The sequence below is a fragment of the Aquarana catesbeiana genome, linkage group LG03 (assembly GCF_042186555.1).
Source record: "Aquarana catesbeiana isolate 2022-GZ linkage group LG03, ASM4218655v1, whole genome shotgun sequence".
Classification (NCBI taxonomy): domain Eukaryota; kingdom Metazoa; phylum Chordata; class Amphibia; order Anura; family Ranidae; genus Aquarana; species Aquarana catesbeiana.
In genome coordinates, this window is record NC_133326.1 from 681485771 (window position 1) to 681503567 (window position 17797).

The window sequence follows — 17797 nt, forward strand, 5'->3', positions numbered from 1 at the left end:
GCTTATATTATAACTGTACATATCATCGCATATCATATCATCGCAACTACTTAGAGTATCCAGGTGAATTATACCTTTCTTTTTCCAAGACAGATTAGGTTTTCGTTTGATGGTAAATGTTAATGGATATCTCCTGATTTTGTTTGACTCTCAAAGAATATAATTTTTTTTATATTTCTGTAAATTTTTACGCCATTACCATGAACCACCACTAAAAAAAATGTACAGAAAAATCTGTAAGGTGAACTTACACAGGACCCCCTCCTCACACCCCCCTTCCCACTGACATGGAGCACGGCGATCTCCCGTTCTGAGCCTTGCTATAGCCGCGTCACGGGTCCAGGGCTTAGAAATCCCCTCAGCATTCACGTGTCTTCTTCCCCGCTGACAAGATGGGCTATGTGGGTTCCGATTCGTCAGAACAGAATTAGAATGCTCCGAAACGTCCCTCCTGATGGGGTACCTTTTGGACATTCAGCTGCTGGGATTTCGAACGTGATGCCGTATGAAGGGACTAGAATAAGGAAGTTGATAGCCAGTAGCCAATAGCTGACCTAGCGTCCTTTTTTGTTCATTGGACTAGCATACTGACGAACTGATTTTTCGACCGGACTCAAGTCCGTTGGAAAGATTTGAAACATGTTCAAAATCTAAAGTCCGTCTGATTTTCGTCAGAAAAAGTCCGCTGAAGGTCCGATGAAGCCCACACATGGTCGGATTGTCCGACGGATTTGTTCCATGGGACCAGTCTGGTCGTGTGTACACGGCATTACAGATTTTTTTGTAGCAAAACGCCTGTCGCTCAAAAAGTACATGAGCTATTTTTCAGGCAGATTTGAGTTTTTCTGTCCCCATAGACTTGAATGGAAACGCCTTGAAAAACAGGTCATCAAGCATTTTGTTGTGCGATTTTCTGCTCAAACAGCAGCTTTACGCCACTTTTCCAGCAGCACTTCACACCTTTCAGATGGAAAAATGCACAAAAAACGCCTATAATATTTGCAAATCTGCTAAAAAAAAGCTAATAAGTGCCCGAAAAAAAACGCTTGAAAAAACTGCTAAAAAACGCTCAGCTCAGTGTAAATGTAGGCTAACACTTACGTTCTATAAACTTACTAATTTAAACACACTGACCCTAACATTGACACTAACACCAACACTAACTGACACTAATGCCGCGTACACACGAGCTGACTTTATGGCAGACTTTGCTCGGCGGACTTTTCGACGGACTTTCTGAATGAACGGACTTGCCTACACACAATCCACCAAAGTCCATCGAATTTGTACTTGATGACGTACGACCAGACTAAAACAAGGAAGTTCATAGCCAGTAGCCAATAGCTGCCCTAGCGTGGCTTTTTGTCCGTCGAACTAGCATACAGACGAGCGGACTTTTCGTCTGGACTCGATTTCGACGGATTAATTTAAAACATGTTTCAAATCTAAGTCCGTCCAACTTTTGAGAAAACAAAGTCCGCTGGAGCCCACACACGATCGAATTGTCCGACCAAATCCCGTCCGCCGGGCAAAGTCTGCCGTAAAGTCCGCTCGTGTGTACGCGGCATAAGGCTGGTCATACATAAGGCTGGTTAAACAGAAAAAAAAAACAATTTCCCCATCCACACATTCAAGGTTAATGGGGGAATCCCTCCCGGTGTGGTAGCAGACCTTTTTTCAATGTAGACAGACCTAATATAAAGAGGAGAAAAAAAATACAATGCATCTTTTCCTCCTCATAGAGGATAAACAGTACTGGGGCTGGTTTTTACAGTAGTGATCACTGTGATTGGCTAATCACAGAAATCCCATGGTTGGGTGCCGGTTTTCCCCAACTTTCCGATCATTAGTACAATTCCAGGAGCTGTCAGTGACAGCTCAGGTTCGGCGCTTAAGGAACGTGATGAAGTGTGCTTCCAGCACAAACACAGTTACACATACACTATATTACTGAAAGTATTGAGACACCTGCCTTTACACGCACATGAACTTTAATGGCATCCCAGTCTTAGTCCGTAGGGTTCAATATTGAGTTGGCCCAACCTCTGCAGCTATAACAGCTTCAACTCTTCTGGGAAGGCTGTCCACAAGGTTTAGGAGTGTGTCTATGGGAATGTTTGACCATTCTTCCAGGAGCACATTTCTGAGGTCAGGCACTGATGTTGGACGAGAAGGCCTGGCTTGCAGTCTCCGCTCTAATTCATCCCAAAGGTGTTTTATCGGGTTGAGGTCAGGACTCTGTGCAGGCCAGTCACATTTGGTCACTCCAAATGTGTTTCTGGAAGAATGGTCAAACATTCCCATAGACACACTCCTAAACCTTGTGAACAGAATTTCCAGAAGAGTTGAAGCTGTTATAGCTGCAAAGGGTGGGCCAACGCAATGTTGAACCCTACGGACTAAGACTGGGATGCCATTAAAGTTCATGTGCATGTAAAGGCAGGTGTCCCAATACTTTTGGCAATATAATGTATATCCAGAAAGAGATGTTTGGTGTACTTGCTGGCACAGGGAAGTTGGACCTCTGGATTGTAGCGCTACCCCCCAAGGAGCTGCTTGGTAGTTTGGATTCTCTGTTCTGGGGTCCAGGCTGATCCAGCAGAATACATAAATAAAAAAACCTTAGCTAAATACAGTACACAGTGCTGTGTTGCGGCAGTGGAATTTGTACGTGCTATAACTTTCACACAAACCAATTAATATATACTTATTGGGATTTTTTTTTTTTTTTTTTTTTTTTACCAAAGACATGTAGTAAAATACATTTTAGCCTAAATTTATGAAGAAATTTGCTTTTATTGGATAGGTTTTATAACAGAAAGTAGAAAATAATGGGGTTTGTTTTCGAATGTTTCTGTCTTTATTAGTTTATATAATGAAAATAAAAAACCCAGTGGTGATTAAATACCACCAAAAGAAAGCTCTATTTGTGTGAAAAAAAATGAAATAAACTTCATTTGGGTACAGCGTTGCATGACCGAGCAATTGCCAGTTAAAGTAGCACAGTGCTGAATAGCAAAAGATCCCCTGGTCATGAAGAGGGTAAAACCTTCCAGAAGTCAAGTGGTTAACATGACATTTATAACAGCTTTCAATGCCAGCCTGCAGCTCTTTAAGTTGGTGCAGCTAAAGTTCGAGAGCAACAGCATTTTTGCAAAGTGCACAATCTATTTACTTTTAGTAAATCACCCCTATGTCACGTAAATTGTGTAGGAATATTTTTGTATTTTTATATTGAACGTGTCCATTGCAAAGCAGCAGGTTCTCTTAAATGCCATTCCTCAGCTGAATATATTTACCTTCTATACACTATCCCCACCACTTTGTTCAGCCCCGGGGATGGAGAGAAGAAGCCCTGTCCAAGTACCAACTCCAACTTACATATAGCTGAGAAATCTCTTTCCACCCTACTTAACAATTTTAAATCTGCTTAAGCTCCCAGTGCTGCATTATGGGAGGAAGGGTAATGAGTCCCATTTCCCTTTATACCTGGAAGCAGTACTTATGTTTTCGTTTTTTTTCTCTAGGTGGTCAAACACAATGGCAGAGGAGTAGAGTGTATTTTATTTCAGGATGGTGTTGGGGAAGTGGTGGCATTTAAGTGAACCGGTTACTAGTATGGAGTTATGCTTTAACTCTATTGTGCAATGCATTTGGTCTGGTTGATTGATTTTTTTTTTTCTGGAACTTCCAATCTTGCTAGCTTTCAGACAAATACAAACCTCATTTGGACAAGCAAAGTTTCAATGGGAGAGAGCAGCTAGATCTGAAACGATCCAAAAGAGTTGGAAATTGCCTCTTATAATGGTAGGCAGGCATAATTGAAGGAGCTGCAGAAGGTATATACAGATATGAATACTTGGGTATAATTTTTCATCAGTTGACTTTCTCCAGTGAATCGTTGAAAAATAAACCCCTTAGTGAACTATCTCTTCCACTGACTAGCTAGTTATAACCTGCCCTAATAGTTTGCTGTTTTATCTTATTGATTCAGTCAATAAACCGCTTGTATATTTCTGCTGTCATCAATAAGTAACACAACACAATTTTTTTCTTTCTTTTCTTTTTAAATGTAAAATAAACAGTACCTCAAAAGGTCGAAAATCTAAAATATTGGAACATATTTTGTTAACATATAAATTCTTGATATTGTAACAATTTATTAGATCTTTCAAAGCCTTGGCAACCACATGTATGGCTGTATAAGCACTGTAAGTGACACGCAAATTGGAGATATCAGTGGAGCTGTTCTAAATGGTTTCAAGACTTTTATTGCCTGTGCAGTATTTAACTGACACTTGGATCATTGGTCTGATCTGCCAATGCACGGTTAAAAGTTTTTTCCCAGAAGATCTTCATCCACTTCCCTCCCCAAGGTAAGGAGGGATGGATTTTACTAAGGAACTCCTTAAATCCCATGATTGTTCCTTTATGGAGGGCCAATCCAATTGTGCCTGTCACAAACTGGGCAAGGGTTCTTGTGGAAAAGATGGTAGATGTTGACCAAATACTCTTTGGGTAACATTCTGTCTCATCATCTCAGCAACTATCTTGGCAAAATCAAGGTCCCAAGAAGACAACCACCACTATTGCTGTTGATTCGTCAATGACTTTGACGATGTGTGAAACATTTTGGTCAGATTGGCACAAAATAAGGCTCTCTGTAAAAGCCACGCATGCCCCAGCTTTGACGATCTCTTGCCTGACAAGTTATATATATTGTAAATACTAAATGACATCAGCTGCAACCATTCAAAAAGTGATTTGACACTAATAAAGTGATAAAATGTATGATAATGGTGCACTAATATCAACCTAATAATAATTGCACAATGCTCTATGACATATGCACATAAAAATGCACATAAACAATTGTGACAAAAAATATATAAATATAAATGATAGTGGTAAATATCACAATATAAACGAATCCTCCATATGTGAATAAATAAATAATGGTTCAATAATCACCACCACCTAAGAAGTGCCCATTCACCTTCCAAGCTAGGCACAAATTGTCACTGGAATTTTCACGTACATGTAACGATCTGATTCCAAAGTGTGGTATTTCAAAGTGGAATTTGCTTGCCAAGAGAACTAGTTTTTTCTCCGCTCATCTTTGGTAAAGAAAACTTTACTTCTCCATGGATATTGACTCCTCCAACCGTCCCAGATTTTATGGGACTGTGCCAGAGTTTAAAGTAGGTCCTGAGTTTCACAGATCTGGCCTGGAATTCCATTTTGTTGTGGAAGCGGCCTCCGGAATTCCAGCCCAGATCTGTGAAACTCGGGACCTACTTTAAACTCTGGGACAATCCCGTAAAATCTGGGACGGTTGGGAGAGTCAACATCCATGGAGAAAATAAAAGGAACACTTTGAAAACACATCAGATCTCAATAGGGAAAAATATCATGCTGGATGTCTATACTGATATGGATTGGGTAATGTGTTAGGAACGAAAGGATGCCACATCATTTGATGGAAATAAAATATATCAACGTACAGAGGGCCAAATTCAAAGACACTCCACAAATCAAAGTGAAAAAATTATGCAGCAGGCTGGTCCATTCTGCTGAAATTGGATGGGATATTCATGAAATGCCCAATTGATTGCAGAAAAGGTATATTGGACCAACTATATACCTCCAGTATATACAACCTCTTTACTTCCATCTCCAGCACAACTCTTAATCTCACCCTCCAGCACTTTACTTGATTCTTGATCTCACTCTTCAGGACCAGCTAGCATTGATAGGTAGGCCAGACACTGGCTCAGCCAGGACTAAAGCAGATGCCCCTTACAGGCAGGGATGACAGGCCCCTATGGTGTAGCAAAAAGAAGATAGTCCCAGTGCTAGCTGCCCACGTGGCTACTGAGCCCAGTACCATATCTTCAGGTCCTGCCAGCCCTCCTGGCTGCAGCTGCCTCTCTCCACTGCCCATGCCACCACAGTCTGCTCCACTGGCTCTAGACCCATCCCAGACTGCAATCTCCCAGTTCTCTCAGGCATGCCTCCCAGTCCTCCTGACTGAGTGTTACTCACCAGCCCCCTTGGCTGTGACCTGTTGTTCCTCCCTGGAGACTTGCCTGGCAGTGCTCTCTCCTGCTGTCCTCTCCTTGCTCCCGTACCTCCTGTCCAGGACACCTCCACGTGTTCTCAGAGGGCCCCGTCTGCACCCGACCCCAGGCACAAGGTCGCCCTCCCCAGACTGGAAAGCCACCTTAAAGGCCACAACAACCTAGCACTCTGTCTCCCGCTTCCACACTGAACAATGCCTCCCCATCTGGGCTGACACTGGGCATTTAAGGAGGCCTGCCCCCTGCCAATCCAAGTTGGGGATTGGTCAGGGCTCCTCAGAACACCCCAGGCAGCTCCACCTCTCTTCCCCTCCTTCCTTTCCCGAAGATTCTAGAACAGTCAGGAAAGAAGTGGGAGGTCTTGGTGATGCTGCCTGTGAGTCACTAGCTCTGCCTGAGTCACTCTCAACCCAGATCAAAAGAAACAAGCCTGGCTACCAGCCAGGCCTGGAATTTACCTACACTAACAAAAAACTAATCACTACCACTTCTAGCACACTAGAAGGTGCTACGCGCATCTGTCACATGTGCTCAGGGTGAACCTGCTCTCATCTGTAAAAAGCACAGGGCACCAGTGGCGGGCCTGCCAATTCTGGTATTGAATGGCAAATTCCAATAAAGCTCCACGGTGCCGGGCAGTGAGCACAGGGCCCACTAGAGGACATTGGGCCCTCAGGCCACCATCATGAAGACATTCACACCAGTGGCCTGATGGAAGTCATTTTTTAGGGCTCTGACAGTGCTCATCCTGTTCTCCCTTGCACAAATGAACAGATACTTGTCCTGCTGATGGTTTAGGGACCTTCTACAGCACTGTCCAGCTCTCCTAGAGTAACTTCCTGTCTCCTGGAATCTCCTCCATGCTCTTGAGACTGTGCTGGGAGACACAGCAAACCTTCTGGCAATGGAACGTATTGATGTGCTATCCTGGAGGAGTTGGACTGCCTGTGAAACCTCCATAGGGTCCAGGTACCAACTCATGCTACCAGTAGTGACACTGACCCTAGCCCAATGCAAATCTAGTGAAAAACAGTCAGAAAAGATGAGTAAGGAAAAAAAATGGCAGTGGCCTTCACCTGTAAAACCAAACCATTCCTGTTATGGAGGCTGTCTCATTGGTGCCCACCTGTTGTTAATTTCATTAACACCAAAGCAGCTGATACTGATTAAAAACCCCCTCTGCTACTTAACTGACCAGATCAATATCCCAGGAGTTTAATTGACTTGATGCTATACTCTGATTAAAAAGTGTTTGTTTAATTTTTTTGAGCAGTATATATATATATATATATATATATATATATATATATATATATATATACACATATATATAAAGATTGATAGATAGATAGATATAGAGATATACATCTTTTTTTTAGGAATAAAAATGCGCTACAACCCATTAATCTTCTATCTATCTATCTATCTATCTATCTATCTATCTATCTATCTATCTATCTATCTATCTATCTATCTATCTATCTATCTATCTATCTAGAGAGAGAGAGAGAGAGAGAGAGAGAGAGATCTATATATCTATATATACACAGTTGTGCTCAAAAGTTTGCATACCCTATCAGAAATTGTGACACTTTGACTGATCATGCCAAAAAACTGTCTTTTATTTAAGGATAGTGATCACATGAAGCCATTTATTATCACATAGTTTTTTGGATCCTTTTTAATTCATAATGATAAACAGAAATTACCCAAATGGCCCTGATAAAAGGTTTACATAACCTGGAATGTTTGGCCTTGGTACAGACACAGAAGGTGGCACACACAGGTTAAAATGGCAATAAAAGGTTCATTTCTCACATTTATGGCTTTTTAAACTACAATTAGTGTTTGTATATAAATAGTCAATGAGTTTGTTAGCTCTCACTTGGATGCCCTAAGCAGGCTAGACACTGAGCCATGAGGAGGTAGAAAAGAACAGTCAAAAGACCTGCATAACAAAGTAATGGAACTTTATAAAGATGGAAAAGGATATAAAAAGATACCCAAAGCCTTAAATATGCCAGTCAGTACTGTTTAATCCCTTATTAATAAGTGGAAAATTCGGGGGGTCTTTTGATACCAAGCCAAGGTCAGGTAGACCAAGAAAGATTGCAGCCACAACTGGTGGAAGAATTGCTCAGAATACAAAGGAAAACCCACAGGTAACCGCAGGAGAAATACAGGCTGCTCTCCAAAAGAAGGTGGGGTTGTTTTTAAGGAGCACAATTCAATGATACTTGAACAAAAAAGAGCTGCATGGTTGAGCTGCCAGAAGGAAGTCTTTACTGCTCCAATGCCACAAAAAAGCACAATGAGGCATGCCAAGGTGTTATTGGGCATATTGTAACCAGGCTTTTTTGTAGAACTTGTGCAGTAAAAGGCTTCTTTCTGGTAACTTGAGCATGCAGCTCTTTTTTTGTTCAAGTATCATCGTATTGTGCTCCTTAAAAACAACTACACAAATTTTTTCCAGAGCAGCATGTATTTCTCCTGAGGTTACCTGTGGGTTTTTCTTTGTATCTCGAACAATTCCTGTGGTAGTTGTGGCTGAAATCTTTCTTGATCTACCTGACCTTGGCTTGGAATCAAGAGATCCCCAAATTTTCCACTTCTTATTAAATGATTGAACAGTACTGACTGGCATTTTCAAGGCTTTGGATGTCTTTTTATATCCTTTTCCATCTTTGTAAAGTTTCATTACCTTGTTACGCAGGTCTTTTGACTGTTCTTTGACTGTTCTTTTCTGCTCTCCATGGCTTAGTATCTAGCCAGCCAAGTGCATCCATGTGAGAGCTAACAAACTCATTGACTATTTATACACAGGCACTAATAGTGATTTAAAAAGCCACAAATGTGGGAAATTAACCTTTAATAGCCATTTTAACCCACCTTCTGTGTCTGTACCAAGGCCAAACATTCCAGGGTATGTAAACTTTTCATCAGGGCCATTTGGTTTGATTTGTGTTATCATTATTATTATTATTATTATAATACAGGATTTATATAGCGCCAACAGTTTACGCAGCGCTTTACAACATTAGGGAGGACAGTACAAGTACAATACAATTCAATACAGGAGGAATCAGAGGGCCCTGCTCGTTAGAGCTTACAATCTAGGAGGGAGGGTCAAGTTATACAAAAGGGTAATAGCTGTGGGGGATGAGCTAATGGAGAAAATAGTGCAGTTGTTAGATGGAGGCAGGATAGGCTTCTCTGAAGAGGAAAGTTTTCAGGGATTGCCTAAATGTGGATAAATTTGGAGACAGTCTGACAGATTGGGGTAGGGAATTCCAGAGGATGGGCGAGGCTCGGGAGAAGTCCTGGAGGCGGATATGGGAGGAGGTGATGAGGGAGCAAGAGAGCAGGAGGTCCTGGGAGGAACGGAGAGGGCGATTAGGTTGGTATTTTGAGACTAGGCTAGTGATGTAGCTGGGGGCAGAGTTGTGGATGGCTTTGTAACTTATTGTTAGTATTTTGAATTTAATTCGTTGAGTGAGTGGCAGCCAATGGAGGGATTGGCAGAAGGGGGTAGCAGACACTGAGCGGTTTGTAAGGTGGGTGAGTCTGGCAGCAGCATTCATGATGGACTGAAGGGGGGATAGTCTATTTAAAGGTAAGCCAATGAGGAGGGAGTTGCAGTAGTCGAGGCGAGAGATAACCAGGGCGTGAATCAGGAGCTTTGTGGTTTCGCTGGTTAGAAAGGGACGTAGTTTAGAGATGTTGCGGAGGTTGAGGCGGCAAGTTTTGGAAAGTGATTGGATGTGGGGCCGAAAGGAGAGTTCAGAATCCAGGATAACACCTAGTACCCTGACATGTGGGGACGGGTGGATGGTTGTGCCATTGCTCTTGACAGACAAGTTAGGGGAAGAGGCACGTGAGGGAGGAAATATTATAAGCTCATTTTTTGGACAAGTTGAGTTTGAGGAAGTGGTGTGACATCCATACAGATATGTCGGTTAGTAAGTTAGTGATGCGTGAGGAGACTGATGGAGTGAGTTGAGGGGTGGAGAGATAGATTTGTGTGTCGTCAGCGTAGAAATGATATTGAAAGCCGTGAGAGGCTGACCCAGGGAAGAGGTGTAGATTGAAAATAAAAGAGGTCCAAGAACAGAACCTTGGTGGACCCCGACAGAGAAGGGAAGAGGAGTGGAGGAAGTAAAATTGTAAGTGACACTGAAGGTGCATTGGGATAGGTAGGATGAGAGCCACTGAAGAGCACAGTCACGGAGACCGAGGGAGTAAAGTTTTTTGAGGAGGAGGGGGTGGTCAACCGTGTCAAAGGCAGCTGAAAGATCCAGAAGTAGTACACAATAGTGCCCGTTGGTTTTTGCAGTTAGTAGGTCATTTGTGAGTTTTAAAAGAGCAGTTTCTGTGGAGTGTTGAGGGCGAAATCCAGATTGAAGGAGATCAAGAAGGTTGTTTTTAATGAGGTGGTCACTCAGTTGGTTGTAAACCAGGCGTTCAAGGAGTTTAGAGGAAAAGGGGAGCAAGGAGATAGGGCGTAGGTTCTTAAGATTGGTAGGGTCCAAGGACGGCTTTTTAAGTATGGGGGTGACCAGTACATGTTTTAGAGCATTGGGGAAGACGCCAGAGGTGAGGGAGAGATTGAAGATGTGGGTTAGAGAGTGTAGGATGGAGTCAGAGGGCGACCGTAGCATATGAGAGGGAATAGGGTCCAGGGGACAGGTGGTTAGGTGGGCGATAGAAAGGAGTTTAGCAACTTTGTCTGTAGTAGCAGATTTGAATAGGGGGAGTGTCAGTTGTACCTGTTGACATGGGGTCTTAGCTGGGGGAGATACCTGTACAGCGGAGATTTCATCGTGGATTGTATCAATCTTGTTTTTGAAGTGATTAGCGATTTCCTGGGCAGTGAGTGAGTCAGTGGGTGGAGGCGGTGGAGGACAAAGCAGAGAGTTGAAGGTAGAGAAGAGTTTACGGGGACTACATGAGAAGGTGTTAATAAGAGCTGTAAAATAGGTTTGCTTGGCAGTGTGGAGGAAAGAATAGTATTTTTGGAGGGCAGATTTGTATTGTTTGAAGTCTTTGAGAGACTTAGTCTTGTGCCACAGATGCTAAAGAGCGCGACTACGTTTTTTGAGAATTTTTGTGTCATCTGTTTGCCACGGTTGTAGGGGTCGAGGCCTGATTCTGCGTGTAGTGAGGGGAGCGAGCTTGTCCAGGGTGGAGGATAGGGATTTATTGTAGATGGACGTGCCTTGGTTGGGGCAGGACAGGGGAGAGATTTTGTCATAAAGGTGGTCAGTAGCAGAATAGAGGAGAGAGGAGTTGAAGGTTGCGAAAATTTCTACGGGTGATGGTTAGGCGATTGGAGGGAAAGGTGGTGGAAGACAGGGGGAGGGAGAAACTAATAAGGTGATGGTCGGAGAGAGGAAAAGTATTATTTGAGAAGTTGCATGGAGTGCATAGGTAGGAGAATGCAAGGTCAAGGGTGTTGCCAGCAGAGCGAGTAGAAGCCTGTACCCATTGTTTTAGGTCAAATTAAGAGGTTAGACTAAGAAGTTTAGAAGTAGCAGGAGTGTTTATATTAGCAGGGATGTTGAAATCACCGAGAAGGATTGTGGGAATTTCTGAAGAGAGGAAGTAGGGTAGCCAGGCAGAAAACTCATCAAAGAAAGTTGATAATAGTCCAGGGGGCCGGTAGATCACAGCAATTCTTAGGGAAGTAGGAGAGAATAGACGTATACAGTGGGCTTCAAATGATGAGAGAGAAAAAGAGGGAGGAGAGTGAATAAGCTGGAAGGTGCATTGGGGGGATAGGAGGAATTCCACTCCACCTCCCTTGCGTCCATTAGGCCTAGGGGAGTGAGTCCAGTGAAGGCCACCCTGGGATAGGGAAGCAGAGCAAGTAGATTCAAGGAATTAGTGACAAAGAGGTCATGAACAGCAGTGAGTTTGTTGCAGACAGAGCGGGCGTTCCAGAGGGCGCAGGAGAGAGGGAGGCTGGTGTTGGGAAGAAGAGGAATGGAGTCTAAATTGCATAGATTGCGACTACTGCCAGAGGGTGTAGGGTGATGGGTGTGTTGGGCACAGTTAAATAAGAGAGGCCCAGGGTTTGGGGAAATATCTCCAGGGGTTAGGAGAAGCAGAAGAGTAAGGGAGGTAATATGAGAATATGATTTGTATGAGGGGACATGCTTCAGTATCCTGGGGGGTTTGTTAGCAAGTGTGCTTATAGTTAGAAAGAGGTGATGAGTGCAGTAATAGGGGGAGGGGAGAAGTGAGGGTGATATGTACAAATTGTGGGGTGGAGCAGAGGGGTGAAGAAAAAAGAGTTTGAGGAGAGAGGCAGCGATTGTGAAAAGGAGGAGAGGTAAAGAGAGCATGTTTCAGAGAGGAAGGTGAGATAATTTGGAATAGAGGTCATCTGCAATCATCTGTTGTAGTTTGCTTTGTGCAAATCGCTGAAGTGCAAGAGCAGAAGTGCCACTTATTTAAAGAACCCCACTTCTTTGGAAGAACCCCTGTATGTGCAGCCCCCTGTATGTGTTCCCCCGTAAAGAAGGCCTTGTTTTTATACTGTGTGTGGATAGAATCTGGCAATTAATCAATTAAGAGGGCATATTAGGAACACAGCTAGCAGGGCATAACTTTCACACCACAATCAAACTGCTAGGGGACTAAAAGGCCAAAATTGTAAAGATAAGGGAACCCATAATTTAGGTAAGACTTAATGGCTAAATAAACATTGAAATAATGTGAGCATGGCTACAGATGGAGTTGAAACAGTGGTGACAAACTCAGGTGCTGTCCATTTTTTCTGAACAACCTCGAGATGGTTCTACACCTTCATTTGAGTCCAGCTGTGTTTGATTATACTGATTGGACTTGATTAGGAAAGCCACACACCTGTCTATATAAGACCTTACAGCTCACAGTGCATGTCAGAGCAAATGAGAATCATGAGGTCAAAGGAACTGCCCGAAGAGCTGAGACAGAATTGTGGCAAGGCACATATCTGGCCAAGTTTACAAACAGGACGACTGGTTGCAATCGAGGGAAAGATGAATGCGGCCAAGGACAGGGATATCCTGGACAAAAACCTTCTCCAGAGTGCTCAGGACCTCAAGACTGGGCTAAAGGTTTACCTTCCAACAAGACAATGACCCTAAGCACACAGCTAAAATAACGAAGGAGTGGCTTCACAACAACTCCGTGACTGTTCTTGAATGGCCCAGCCAGAGCCCTGACTTAAACCCAATTGAGCATCTCTGGAGAGACCTAAAAATGGCCGTCCACCAACGTTTACCATCCAACTTGACAGAACTGGAGAGGATCTGCAAGGAGGAATGGCAGAGGATCCCCAAATCCAGGTGTGAAAAACTTGTTGCATCTTTCCCAAACAGACTCATGGCTGTATTAGATCAAAAGGGAGCTTATTCTAAATACTGAGCAAAGGGTCTGAATACTTAGGACCATGTGATATTTCAGTTTTTCTTTTTTAATAAATCTGCAAAAATGTCAACAATTCTGTGTTTTTCTGTCAGTATGGGGTGCTGTGTGTACATTCATTAGGAAAAAATGAACTTAAATGATTTTAGCAAATGGCTGCAATATACCAAAGAGTGAAAAATTTAAGGGGTCTGAATACTTTCCGTCCCCACTGTATATTACTTACCAATATAAAGAACATATTCCACACTTCTTTTATTTCCAACTTTTCCTGAAAAAAGCATCTTTGAAAAAAATGGAAAAAAAAATTTTTTCCTAATTTTTATTTTATTTTTTTTCTGGGCCTTCCCATCTTTGCCCACCACCAAAAAGAACCCCTCAAAATATTTTTTTCTACTTCTGATGTTCATGGTGATTGTTCATTATTCGTTCCTTGTACCTGTAACAACGCCCTGAAACAAAAATGCACTTTTTTTTCTAATTATGAAAACACTGACACTAACAGCAACACTAACACTGACACTAAGGCTTACCATACATCATTTTTTTTGTTTTGTTTTCGTTCAACCAGCTTCTGTACAACCAACCTGCCCATAGATGGATCAAAATTTGGCAAGTCCTTGCTAAACCGGCCAAATTTCGATCCATGTATGGCCAGCTTACCACTGACACTTATTAAACTAGATCAAACCTTATCTATTTTATCTTTTTTTTTTTAGCTGACCTTTTTTTTCCAATTTGGACAGACCTCTGATGGAAAGAAAACAAATAAAATTTATCTTTTCCTCTTCACAGAAAAGAAACAGTACTTCGGCGGGTTTCCATTGTAGTGATCACTGTGATTGGCTAATCACAGTAATCATATGGTCAGGAACCAGTACCCCCTCCCCACCCTCTCCGCCCCCTGTCAGTAAACAGGGAGCGGAGAGCTGAAGTTACACTCTGCAGAGCTCAGTTAGGAGAGCTAATTGGAGGGAAGGGACACACCCCCTTCACGCAGCACACATAAACAGAGCTGAGACTGTCGTTTACAGGCTGTGTGCGTTAGGTCCCTCCCCTGTCACCTTTTTTTCTCTTGGTGTCAAAATTACTTTTTTACTTACATACTGATAGCAGAGGAGCAAAGAAGCAGACAGAAATGACACGGGGTGGGGGGTTATTACTAAAGGCAAATACACTGTACACTACAAGTGCACTTGGAAGTGCAGTCACTGTAGGTCTGAGGGAGACACGCAAGAAAAATAAAATACAGCATTTTTGCTTGAACGCGATGACATGATAGAAATCAGCAGAGCTTCCCCTCTTTTGAAATCTTCCCCTCAGATCTGCAGCGACTGCACTTCCAAATGCACTTCCTAATGGAGTGCATTCGGCGCAATACAAATCCCATATCAAATCAAATCAAAATCAAATCAAACGCACTTTGAGATGCACTTGCAGTGCACTTGTAGAGCACAGTGGATTTGCCTTTAGTAAATCAACCCCTTAGTGCTCTTAATTGAGACAAATACACAATAGAGGGATATGCTTTGTATACGTTTCATGTCTGAGGTTTACAATCACTTTAACTAAAATGATTCTGGGACTGACAAATCAAAATGCGAAATATCTGGCTGTAGCAGTAGGCAGTTTTTTTGGTGAAGGGCTGCAGAAAGGTACAATAATGAGTGTCTACGGGCAACTGTGAAGCATGGTGGAGGCTTCTTGCAAGTTTGGGGCTGCATTTCTGCAAATAGAGATGAAGATTTGGTCAGGATTAATATTGTCCTCAATGCTGAGGATACAGGCAGAAATGTATCCATCACGCCATACCATCAGAGAGGTGTGTAATTCGCACCAAATTTATCCTGCAGCATGACAACCACCCCAAACATACAGCCAATGTCATTGTTTAACATTAGGAAGAACAAGGAGTCCTGGATGTAATGGTTTGGCCCCCACAGATCCCTGATCTCAACATCATTGAGTCTGTCTGGGATTACATGAAGAGACAGAAGGATTTGAGGCAGCCGACAGCCAAAGATCCATGGTTAGTTCTTCAAGATTTTTGGAACAATCTACCTGCCAAGTTCCTTCAAAAACTTTGTGTAAGTGTACATAGAAGAATTGATGCTGTTTTGAAGGCAAAGGATGGCCATACCAAATATTTATTTGATTTGGATTTCTCTGTTTTCATTTACTTTCCATTTTGTGTGTTAAAAAAAAAAACTATTAACACTTCTATTTCTGAAAGCATTCTTCGTTTACAGTATTTTTTCACACCTGCCTAAAACCTTTGCACAGTACTGTACATGCAGTAGGAAGTCTGTGGATGTGTGCAGACGGCCCCCATTTTTGTTGAAATCTACTGGAGCCTGACAAGCCGATCCTGTCTGTCTTCACCAGTCCATCCACATACTGATCCGACTGATACAGGTTTGGGGGGCATTTGAGTGGTACTATTTTTATAGTGTAGCACCCTCTAGTGTGTGCTAGAAGTAATGTTAGTATATGAAGATTTTATTATGGCTGAAGGCCAAGCCTGGGCTATGACTCTGGGTCAGGGCTTAGTGACTCAGGGCTGGGTGACTCATTATGGCAGCTTCTCTGGTGCCTCCCCTATTTTCTGGGACATTGGAGAATGTTCTGGACCAGTGGCAGCTGGTGGCAAATTTTTTGGGGGGGGCAAAAAATGCACAGTGCACCCACAGTCACCACCCCCCGGTCGCTCGGGTCACCAGCACCCCCCCCCCCATCCGGTCATCTGCACCCCACCTCCCCCCCCCGGTCAAAGCACCAGCATCTCCCTTCCCAGTCCGGTCATCGTCACCCCACCTTCCTCCCCCAGTCGGTCGGACAGTTACGAGCCCAGCACTTACCTCATTGGGCAGCCCTTCTCCTTGCGGCCAATCGGGAATCAGGAAGTCAATAGCGAAAATTCATTCATTATTGTCACACAACTGGGTGGGCTCGGGGCGCAGTGCTCTGCGCCCCGAGCCCACCCTTTTTTTAAGCCTATTAGATACTCAGGTTCTAATCACGTGCTTCAAACACAAAAAACCTTGATTGGAATCAATGCGTCCGGTGCCCCACATGTAGATTAGGGGGCCAGACGTATGGATAGGGGGGAGGGGGCAACCACTGTTCTGGACATAGTAGGTGGAAGCTAGGAGGAGCTGCTTGGAATATTTATAAGGGCCTCAGCCAATCAACAGTAAATGGCTGGCAGGGGGTAGGCCAACTCATAAATAGGCATGAGTCATGCCAGGGAGGGGCAGTCAGGTGAAAGATGGAGATGGAGTGCTGAGGAGGCTGTCGGTGGCCCATGAGGGTGTCCCTTAGTCTGGGGGGTGACCTCGGGCCTGGGGCTCGGGTGCTGGGAGATACCGCCTAAAACACACCAGGGAAACCCTTCCTGGAGGCACAGGAGCAAGGAGAGAGGACAGCTGGAGCAGGTCAGCACATCTGGGACATCTAAGAGTCAGCCGGGTGGGCTGGTGAGTGTCAGTCTGGAGGACTATGGGGAGAAGTTAGCCTGGAGGGCTAGTGAAAGGGGCAGCTGCAGCCAGGTGGGTTGGCAGTGCCTGAAGAGGTGGTGCTGGGATCAGTAGCCATAGGAGTGATGCTAGCTGGACACTGAAATTCTGCTACACAACTAAAGAGCCTCAGGTTCCTGCCTGTAATGGGTCATTGAGTGACTGTCAGGTATACACAGTGGGGTTGATTTACTAAAACTGGAGAGTGCAATATCTGGTGCAGCTGTGCATGGTAGCCAATCAGCTTCTAGCTTCAGCTTATTTAGTTAAGCTTTGACAATGAAACCAGGAAGCTGATTGGTTTGGTTTCTATTCAGAACTGCACCAGATTTTACACCCTTCCGTTTTAGTAAATCAGCCCATAGTCTAGCTGGGTTCTGCAAGCAAGCGAGTGCTGCAGTGAAGAAGAGGAGCTGTATATAGAGACAGTATATAAAAAAAGTTGTCCCTGAAGCATTGTTGAAGTCAAGTGGGCATCCCATAATGTCCAATCCCTATCCAAGTCAATAAACTACAAAAACAAAGTCACAGACTGTTCTTTGTCTCCAAAGTCCCTGTAAAGATGTGGTGTGCCTGGCCGTGCAGGGTGGGGGATCCCATTCTACTTGCGGCTTCTTAGGGGGTGCCAGGGCTGTCTTACCGAGTGGGCACACCTGGGCACAGCCCAGGGGCCCCAGATGCACATGGGGCCCCATCAGGGTCGGTCGGATCTAGAGCGAAGCTATTGGAATTGCCTCCGCTCTGCTCGCCATCACACACAGCCCCGCCTCCTCCTGACCCCACGCCTGTGAT